Below are 11,899 nucleotides of genomic sequence, written 5' to 3' on the forward strand. Positions count from 1 at the left end.
ATCATATCTCTTTAGCTTTAATTGTTCAACACCACAAGTTGTAAGATTTGGATTATCTTGCATCTTCCATAGTATCCAGTTTCTTTATGAACTCAGATGTTGATTGTTTGTATGTAAGTGTTATTCAACTTTTTTTATGGGTCAAACAACTATATTGTAATTATAGGACATACCATAAAAACTTCACCGATATTTTGATTATGTCCATGCTCTTCTATATTTTTTTTCATTTGTTACAATATCAGGTTCATTTTGTCCATCAATTCAACCATTTGTTACCTCAAGGAGTCTTCGTTCTTCATCACAATCTATTGATTTTCATTGATGTTTGATTCATCATCTCTTGATGTTTCTCCATCCTCTTTAGCCACTTTGTAATATGTTCGGTGTCTATTAAACGATGTAGTCTTCTATTAATTATTTTTTCTTTTGAAGTTCCAATTCAATTTCTTGAATTACTTTTTTCTCTTCTTCCAGGAATGGCTCAAATCATGGCATTTTCATTTCTTTTGAAGTGACTAAGAGTGGAAAAATTTCGAGCTAGATAATATAATGAAGAGACAAAAACTGTTAGTAAACATTTTATTACTTAGATTATTATGCAATTTGTATTTGGAATTCAATGTTACCTCGGGTGATTAAAAAACCTTCTTCTTCAAGTCCTTCCATTTTGGTTGGCTATTAGCAGTCCAGTTAGTATTCTTGGTAGATTCATATTAACTTTCCTTGCAAAGCAGTTTTGTCCAGTTCTGAGGGTAGGTATGACTTCTTAAGCCTATACTAGGATCGAGAATACAAACCCTCCCAATGTCAATCCTGTAGTACACTTGGCAGAGATGACATTATGCATCACGTCTACCAGAAGATCAAAGGCCAACCTACCCGAAGGATAATTTCTAAAAAGCTCCCCATCATCCACCATAAAGATATAGTTGATGTTTACATGTACAGTATCTTGTTTTGACAGAAGGAAACTCTCCAGGAAATATAGCTGGGCCATTTTTAGGTCACTCTCAAACCTAGCCTTACTAACCTTAAAGCTTAGATTTACATACCTTTTTATAACTGTCTTCTCTCCCTTAAAATACGTCTCTAATATGACATTCCCTTTTAATCTTATCCTTATCTATGTTAGGCAAAGGTCCACAATTTAGGCATATAATTAGAGAAAATTCTCTAAGGCCAAATTTTAACATTATACCATCTATTAAGAAGTTTAATTGTGATGAAGATTTAGGCTTGCGTTTTCTCTTAATCAAGTGCATCAACAATTGGGAAAACTGGTTTGTTATGGAAAAGTCAAGGAACTGATCAAATGGAATTTCCCTAAACATTTCTAAAAGGGATCCTCTAAGTCTCTCCTTGAGTTTATCAATTACCTCTAATTTTCCTTGTAGATTTGTCCGTAAGGGTTCATCCCTCTTTGATTTTAGCATTAAATATAATGCATCTCCTAAAAAAACTCATAATAAACATTTATGTTAAATATTCGTTTTGTTATTATATTCTATTAGAGGTTTGATTAATATACCATTTGAAGAAAATCAGACATGAGGATTTCCATGAGCAGCAGAAGGATCGTTCCAAATTCCATTCAAAATTTAACATAAACAATTATAGTCACAAAACGGAAACTCACAGGTCATGCAACAACTAGAAATTATAGTATGCTTATAAAAGAATCAGGGGATAGAGTATGCGTACCTTTGAAGAAGCATTCTTCAAACTCCCTCGATCTGTCTCCAAGTGTCCAAGTCCAAGAGTAGCAACAATCGGTGCACAGCACGATCAACAGCACAAACACAACGAACGACCAACGATCACGAACCTAACGAACGACCTCCAGAACCTCGAACTCAATCGAGTTGAGTGAGGACACCACCAAAATGGTTACCTTGGTATTCTCGGTGTGAGAATCCAGAAGTTGTGTGCTCTGTATGAACTTGGTTAGAGGAAGAGACTGAAGGAACAACAATCATGTGGATGATTGAGCAAGTGGAAGATGACACAATCTATCGTATAGACGATGTGCTCAATCGTGTAGAAAATGGCAGCCTATCGTATAGACAATGCCACGTAGTCATTTAGCTACGACCAGCTGAAAGAACTATCGTATAGCTAATGTCCACGATCATTTAGTCTCTTTAATGCTATCGCTTAGTGAAACACTTTCACTTGATAGCCTTGTCCTTGAGTTACTTTCCGAAAATAGCAACTCTAATTTTAAGAAAACATTTTTTCTTTTATCTCACGATTACCATAAAACCACCAATAACCTCTCACTCAATTGGTTGTTAGAGAAAAATATATAATTATCAAATAATTAATATTATTATAAATATATATGATAACCAACTTACCATATTATATTTATAACATATAGTTTTAATATTTTATCTCATGAAACATATAAACCATAGTTCTTTTTCTATTTTATGGTACTTAATGTAAATCATATTTACATTAATCATCCACGTGACATAACTCATACATCACTTATATCATATATAATTGAATTTCCTCTTGTCAATTTGAACATTTCAAATCAACACCAAGAATTGATTTTCAACTTGAATTCATTGAGCTACCAAAGGGACCTTATGGACCTGTAACTTGAAGGTTCAACGGCACATGAATAATTGACTATACTCTTTAATCACGGGATCTACCATCTGTTAACTATATGGCATTCCACTAAAAACGACAGTTGCACTCTCCTCACTACAGATATATTTTGTGTCCATATCAACCAATCAACAATGCGATAACCCTTCACAAATCGCTCTTAAGTACAACTGGGCCAATTTATCGTTATGCCCCTGTAGTTACATCTAACTCCTTAAATACCACTGATCCCTCTAATGAACATAAGTCATAGTCCTACTACGACTAATTTCTCTCTTCCAAAGAAAGGATGTCGCCACTATGTTCAAGACTCGGGGTCAACCCTTAAGGGAGCAATCTATTTACTTACCTCTACTTCGAGGAAGGAGTAAATTCCATCTTGTATAACTGAGTTCCAGTTCCCCAATCAAACAAATCCCCAAAAAGGTAGGCTTGTTGAGTTGGCAATCTGGCCACTCTCACCCATACTAATCAAATGACCGCCCTCAAAGGCAGGAGTTCCCAAAACACTCAAGATTAAGGTCATGTCACCTATGGTCGTTTAGATGAGATGTAAGTCTCAAGTATCAATGCCGTTATATAAAGAGACTATTCATCTCGTAGTCTGATCTTATACAATCTCTTTGTATAGGACACCCTTACTCGCATGACTCCATATGAATGATCAGGACCAACCATCTGTACTAGTTCACAACATTTGTAAACCTCTATAAAGCGGGTCGTATCTATAGTATCACAAAGATCAAGTATCCCTTCTTAATCTTTATACTATAAATCTTTTTAGGTTATCACTTAAGGTATGATCCACTTGTATATCTTATACATGCTTAAGTTTACATACAATAACCATAGAGCTTTATTTATTGGATATGAGTAAATGCAAAATAAAATAACTCTTGTTTTATTCATAACAATGTGTACAGTGTTTATAAACTACGAGACTCCAGGAGAATTAGGACACCAATCCCAACACCATTTAACAATACATTGGTTTTATTACAGGAATGTGCTAATATGATAAATCTATTATGGTGTGATTATGTGTTTCTCATCATAAAACATACAACAATACTATGTTATCCTTACTCACATTACATCATAACTAGTCACATTAAACCATGACTTAAAGTTATATGCATCTAGCCAGTCACATAATACCATATTTGTAGTTTATATTCAATATCTAACATATAATTAACAAAATTATTTGTTATAATAAAAATTATTGTATGTAGTACAAACTGCACTACTTTCTTTGACTATAACAACCTTTTGATCTTCCCGTTTTGTCTTCTTTCCTTTTTCATTCTCCTTCTTAACTATTTCCTTCAAGGATTAATATTCTATTAGAATTTTGTTATAAATTCACTTGAGAAACATTATCTTTTTTATTTGTTTTCTACAATGGGTGAGTCTTCTGGCTGTGATGTTATTTCTTCTTGGCTAAGATAGTCCTTTAATCTCCTCATTGCTATCATTTTCAACATCTTCTTTTGTGTGTTCTTGATTTTCCCTTTCCTCCATAGTTTCTTCCTGTGTTACTTTCATCTTATATTGATCCAATTTGAACATAATTATGACCTAATTTATTATTTCATACCTTTTTCTCTTCAATATCTTCTTCATAGTTTTCGGCATCACTTATTCTTGTCTTTCTTTTACCCCCCCCCCCCCCCCCCCCCCACCGCCCCTTTTTTTTTTTGCCCTTTTACATTCTGTTAAACAATGTAGACATTATTTCAAGGCATCTATTTAATAATTGCTATATGAAGAAACATGAAACTTCAATTACCTTTGAATTTATTTTTGCCATTTTAGGTGTTTCGCTTACAGTAAGGGTTGTTTCACTCCTTTTTCTTTTCTTAGATTTTCTTTTCGAGTTGATTCTTTCAACTGAAAGACTTATTATTGTGTTATTTGTTCCCTATATCAATACAAATAATCAATTCATAGTTATATTTATACAACTTACAGCTAAATAATTACACTTTGGTTATATAAAATTGTTTCTATAATCTATTGCATATAATATACATAAAAACATTCTCATTGAAAAGATATGTACCTCCTCATCACTACTTAAAGTGTATAATGATTTGGTTTTTTAGGCTTTCTTCCAATCATCCCTGCAACACGCAATCAGTCGCTACTTCTAATATTTATTTTGCCTTCTTTTTTACCATCCCTTTTAATAACATGAACAAGATATTAAAATCAATTTATGTATTCAGCTTGTGATCTCTTAAAAATCAGACTAGATCTGTTTTTCTTTTCCTTGAAAAAAATCAAAATAAATCTTTTGTATTTTGTATAAAAAATCTCGCATGTACGTTTAAGGAGAAGATTATGTATGTCGAACCTTTGTTGTAGTGCTCTTCAAAATTTTGTAGATTTAAGAGCAGAGATTTATCGTCGAAACCCTAATCCATTCATTTTTTGAGTTCAAAGACTGTATATTGCATATTTCCGCCAAAAAGAACAGTCGAAGCACCTTCTATCTACGACTACTTCTCGGATTCTAATGGTTTCATCCGGATCTTCCAAGTATCTGTCGATTTCTTGTAGTTTCTTCCGAAGAAATAGCCAGAACACCTCCTATGGAGCAAAAACTTGAAGATAGAAGGATGGGGAAGTTTTGTATTTTGGTGGGAAGAGGAAGAGTTTTTATCTATTCATTCAATATTGGAAGTGACAAGTTCAAAAATAGGGTTAGCTTTTTGGGAAGATAAATTGACAGGTGGACTTTGAAAATGCTTGACACGTTTTCCATCACATTAAAGGTATGTTGGTAATTTTGGGTGGGTATAATTAAAGTGTATCTAAAACCTTTTCTTAATAAGGGTTGTATCTATGTGTTAGGGGTACTTTGAACTTTTACAATTTAATTTGATTTATTATTTTTTATTCCGTTTTGCCACTTTTATAAATGAAAAGTAAGTTTTCTATTTGTCCAAATAGAAAGTTAAAATATGCTATATTTCTTGTTAGCCAGAAAAAAAGGACTTAATTTAGCCCAAATGTTGACTAAGCTAAAGAATTCAATTAATTAGGCCTATGGGCAGGTCCATGACAAACCAAATCCAGACCCATATGGCCCCATGACAACTCTATAAATGGGGAAGTTCTCCATTTGAAGTTATCAGAAATTTAAGACTTTAGAGAACTCAGAAAGAACCACCCTAACCATCAAAAGACTCCCTAAACTCCTAAAGACTACATATTCATTGATACGTTCTTCAAATAAAGTGTACACATTCAATAGAGAGAATCAGAGAATCAAGTATTAGAGATTGAATCACGTTCGTGAAAATCTATATACACTCAAGTTCAACTTCACAAAACATGTTTCTCTGAAAACCTCGTGCGAACCATAAGAATCTATTTATGTGGGGACATGTGTGCTTCTATTGTTAATTAGATCAAGCTCGTAAGATCTACCTAAATTAATATGATTAAATTAAAAATTTAATTATCGAACTTTTATATATGTGTTTGATACATAGGTCTTTTAACTTTAAAAAGTGTCCATTAGGTCTTTGAACTTTCAATATTGTGTTTCATAGGCTCTTGTACTTTTAAAAATGTCTATTAAGTTTTTAAACTTTCAATTTTTATTTTATAGGTCATCAAATTATCAATTTTATGTCTAATAGGCCCCGACACTATTTAACATTTCTTTGAAATTCACAAATCTAATAGACACAATATTGAAAGGATATTGATAGATATAAAATCCAATCAAGTGTAATAGATTATTTATATTTTAAAAAATTTCGAACTCGTTAGAGGCACATTAGACACGAAACTAAAAATTTAAGACCTATTTGACAAAGTACTGAAAGTTGTTCGAAAGTTTAATACACAAACTGTTAGTGATAATTTATTTAAAATGAAAAAAAAAATCTCACGTTGATTATTTTATCAATGGAAAGCCTTATCATATACCTCACTTTTGCTTCTGGGTTTAGGCCCCAAGGGGTATCCATGTTTTAGAGGGAGTGAGAAAATAGGCAAATATCGGTATGATGGACATCCTACACACGTGCACTGTCACCATTCGGTCAGACATGACGCGTGTGTGTGAAATTTTTTTAATTAAAAATAATCATTTTTCGAGCATAATCAATTTTAGAGAAGGGTGTCAAAATTTTGATTGATTCCATGCAGTTGCGATTGAGATAAAAGTTTTCTGGGTTGTTTTATCTTGGGGACAGTGTGACCTTATTTCGAACTGCTTACACAAAGGGAAGAGCCAAGAAACGTCTTAAAGAGAGCAAGATCCGCGATTCAATCTACTTTCACCGTTTGTTCGTTTTGCATTTTCTATTTCCGATGACCACCATTCAAACTATCCGTTTATTATAGTCTTCTGTCTGTTAGATCGTTATCAACACAAATATATCATTTAACCTATTTATATCTAATTAAAAATACCTCATCCACAAGGGCACAACACATCCAAGAAAGTCATTAAAAACTAATTGACTTAAGATAATATAAAGTTCACATTCACATTTTACACTAATAATTAATTTCAAATAAATGGTCAATTGTTTTAAACATGAACTAAAAAATATTTGCAATATCCTATATGGTACCATTAGAAGGTAATATATAATTATTGCCTAGTGTTCTAAAGTTATCAACAACTAATTGACTTAATATTTGGTAATCTTTTTTAAATATATATATATATATATATATATATATATAAACACGTGGTGGCAATGATAATCTCTACTTTTTAAATAGTTTAAAAAGGAGATGAAAAAAATTGAAAAAGCGAGTCCAAATTAAACACCGCCGGTGGGGCCGAGCGCCACCGCCGACCTGCGGTGGTGGAAACATCCACAAATTCACGGGATTTTTGCCGCCCTTGAATGTTTGTTAGCTGTTAAACGGATTTCAATTTTTTAAATATCAATTTATATTTTAATTAAAATCCAAATTAATATGATGTAAAACTTTAATTTTTCGATTAGACTTTTAATCTTTTAAAAATAAATTAATTTGAACTTTTAATTATAATTCTTTTTAAATCGTCTACCTATATCAATTATAATCGATCATTTTTTTTTTAATTTGATATTTGAAGAAATCTACACATATATAATAATTGATACACTGTGATTTCCAAAAATAATCTTAATTTTTAATATAAAACTTAAATCGATTCAATTATAATAATTTAAGAATTTAATTGAAATAATCATAAATTTATATTTTCCATATGGTAAGAGGGTATCAGTTGATATTTGTTACGTAAATTTAAATTGATTAGAATTTTTTACCACTTTTAAAGTTTACGTGTATAAATGGATATTTATTCATTTATTTATTCATTTGGACAAAAAAGTTCCTATCAGTGGGTCCCGCGTTATAATTCAATGCTATTGCATCGTAGTCGTCCATATCTCCATCACTGCTGATCCGATGGCGTATGTCTCGAGTCAAAGGTCTATCTTGATAGGTATCTTTGACCATGTGGGGAACATGTTTTTTTTTTTCTTTTTTTTTTTAAATTATTATTTTTTTTTCTTTTTAAATCTTTAATTTGAAAAATATAATTCAAAAATATTATAATTTTCAAACTTTTGACTGGTGCTGCCACCTCCCAATCTTAATTTTCCTCGTTCAATATCTAGTTGCTGTCTTAAATTACCTTCTTACCCTTTTTCTCTTTTTTTTCCTTTTTAAGTTTAATTATTTTATTTTCCCCATTTTTGTAGGGATGCCTCAACCCTAATCAGCATAATAAATTTTGTATTTTTCATAATAATAAATTACATTGCTTTAAACAGAAAAAAAAAAATTACATTGTTAGTTCCCTAATATTAAAAAAAATGTAAATTTGATATCTCAGTTTTAAAAATCTAAATGATTAGCCTTCAAATTTTCAAGAATACGTATATTTAGTCCTTAAATTCTCAAAATATATATTTTTAGTCGTTAAATTTTAAAAATAGATTTAATAGATCCAAATTAAAAAATAATTTTAGGAAGAAAAGATAATTTTTAAAAATTATTCTTTTAATCGAAAATAAAAACATTTCTAAACAAGTATATCTTCTCAGTATCATAATTCAAATATGAGAAGATATTTTCATCTCAATCTCAATGCATTTACAAGAGATTATTAATGTCTTAACCAAAGTGAGTTATTCTACTAAAAATAGAAGTAAGTTTAGGGATAACTTTTTTGTCATATGAAAATGAATAATTATGCTAACATTTCAATTAGAATGTCAACACAATAATATCAAACTCACAATTATGTTCATTAACATTATTTTCAACATAATTAGTAAAGGATGGGATTTTTATTGACCGTTTAGATTATGTTTTATGTTTTCAGATTTCTTCAATGAATCTAATTTTAGCAGTGTTTTTTAAATTGTTTATAGTCACAGATGATGTGATTTAGATAGTGAAAAAAATTTTAGGAAAAAAAACAAAGTTTTTATATTTTAAATGTATTCATATTTTGAATTTGAGATTTTAAAATGAAAAATTCTATTTAAAAAGACTAATTTTTATTTAATAAATATAATATTTTATCTTCTACTCAAATCTTTATAATTAAAATATGCATGATATACTATTTTATAAACTATATGATATTGTAAAATAATTTATACAAAATTTATAATTTATCAAACGTGATATAGTAAAATTACTAATAGTTTATATTCAATCTAATATTTAGTTCATAATTATAACAATTAATTTTATACTTTAGGAATATACGATCAAACAAGTTTGAATAATTGGTGAAATTGGAATCAAATCTCTAAATTTGCTACCAACCACTTTTCTAAAAAAAAAAAATACATGAAATACAACTCTATTTCTATCAAATATTTTTTTCCTTCAAATTTTTATTTTCATACCACCAACCAATACACACCTTAAGATATTACAAAATTTTAGTTTAAAAAATATTTTTAGTCTATGAACTCTCCCATTTTCAAATTTTTAACAATTTAGTCCTTAAATTTTTCATAACTCCATATACTTTACAATTTATAATGATTTAGTCCCTATTGTGTGAAAAGTATTATTACGATTTAATGAATTTTGTTACATGTGTACTTTGATAATTTGATTATAAACTATAAAGACTAAGTCGTCGTACTAAACAACAAACTAAGACTCCATTTGGTTTTTGTTGTTTTTAGTTCTTGAAAATGAAGCCTATAAACACTCATTTCACTTCTAAATTTCTTGCTTTACTATCTATTTTTTACCAATATTGTAAAAAATCAAACCAAGTTTTGACTAAAAAAAGATTATTCAACTATTTTACTTAAGAAAAATGAAAACCATTGGTAAGAAACTAAATGGAAATATGCTTAATTTTCAAACTCCACTCCCTCCCCCCCCCCCAAAAAAAAAAAAAAAAAAAAACTAAGACCCCATCTGGTTTTTAATTTTGGTATTTGAAAATTAAGTCTATTTTCTTTTAAATTCTTACAATGGTAGCATATTCCTTAGATTTTAACTTTTAGCCAAATTTAAAAATAAAAAATAAGTTTTAAAAAATTATTTTTTAGTTTCCAAACATGAGTTGATTTTTAAAATATCGATAAAAATAGATAATAAAGAAAAAAAGTTAGGGGTGGAATATGTGTTTATAGGCTTAAGCTTAACTTTAAAAAATAAAATGGTTACTAAACAAGCCCTAAATTGTTCCATAATAAAATTAACAATTAATTTTGATGAATTTTTTTTTCAAATAAATGATAGGTACTAAATTATTACAAATTTAAAAGTCTAATAAATAAATTACACATGCTAAAATTTAAAGTTTAGATTGTTATAATTTTAAAAATAAATAGATCAAATTATTATAAATTAAAGTTTAAAAATAAACTTTTACCATATGAAAGTTTAGAACCAAAATATTTTTCAACCTACTATATATATATATATAATGTATAATGGCCAATGCTTTTAGATTTGGAATTGCAAATTGGAATTAAGCCATATTTTGAATTAGGTATCAAAAAAATCCATGTGCCTTAAGATGCAAATCTATGTGATATCACACCAAAACTTTGTGAAATACAATACTAAAAAATTATATCAAATTTAAGCATAACTCAAATTGATTTCTTCTTTATGACGCATAAAGAAAATACAACATATTAAATATTATAATTTAAAACAAATCTTATTTTGTGAAGTTCAACTACGAAATATTGAATATTTAAAAACTAAATTAAATTTAATTATAAATTTAGTACGAGAATTTTTTTCATATATTTAACAGATTAAGAAGTTGTGATGGATTCGTGATATTTTAATCACACGTATGATAAATGAATAGACAATAAAAATATGAACTTAAAAAAGTTAAAAGACTTGATAAACACGAAATTGAAAGTTTAAAAATCTACTAAACACAATACTAAAATTAAAGGGAAAAAAAATACATGTTTCGTCCCTTAAGTTTTAGGTGTAGTATCTTTAATACTTCTCTTTTAAAAAGTTACATATTTAGTCAAGTTTTAAGTTTGATTTCAATTTAGTCTCCATATTTCAAATGTCATAGTTTACTCTTGAGATTTGAATTTTGTTTCAATTTAGTCTCTAGGTTTCAAGATCTACCATTTTAACTCTAATTTTTCTATTAAATACTTATTTTTCATCTTCAAGATTAATGTCTATTATTAAATTTTAAATATTTAAAAGAATTATAATTCATTAAGTTTCACTCTTTTTCACCACTATAAAATTTTACTTCATAGTTATTTAAAAATAATTAATCGACATCAACGTTAATGATTGAAAGTAAGTATTCAATAAAATATGAAGGTTATAGGTGAAAATTTTGATACACAAAAATCAAATTGAGATAAAACTCAAAATTCAAAGGTAAAACTGTAACATGTCATGTACAACATGTGAATAAATTGAAACCAAACTCAAAATTTAATAATTTAAGTCCCGTTGGGTAACCATTTTGTTTTTTTTTCTTTTTATTTTTGAAACTTAAGTCTATAGATACTATTTTCACTTCTAAATTTATTCATTTGTTATCTAGTTTTTACCGATTTTTTAAAAAACCAAAACAAAGAACTAAAAAAAAAAGTAGCTTTCAGAAGCTTGTTTTTGTTTTTTTAAATTTGGCTAAGTATTCAACTCTTGCAATTAAGAAATGTACAAATCATTATAAGAAATTAGGAGGAAATAAACTCAAATTTCAAAATAAAAAACAAAAAACAAAATGATTAACAAATGAGACATAAATATGTAACATTTTAAAAGTTAG

The sequence above is a fragment of the Benincasa hispida genome, chromosome 3, assembly GCF_009727055.1.
Source record: "Benincasa hispida cultivar B227 chromosome 3, ASM972705v1, whole genome shotgun sequence".
In the NCBI taxonomy this organism is placed as follows: domain Eukaryota; kingdom Viridiplantae; phylum Streptophyta; class Magnoliopsida; order Cucurbitales; family Cucurbitaceae; genus Benincasa; species Benincasa hispida.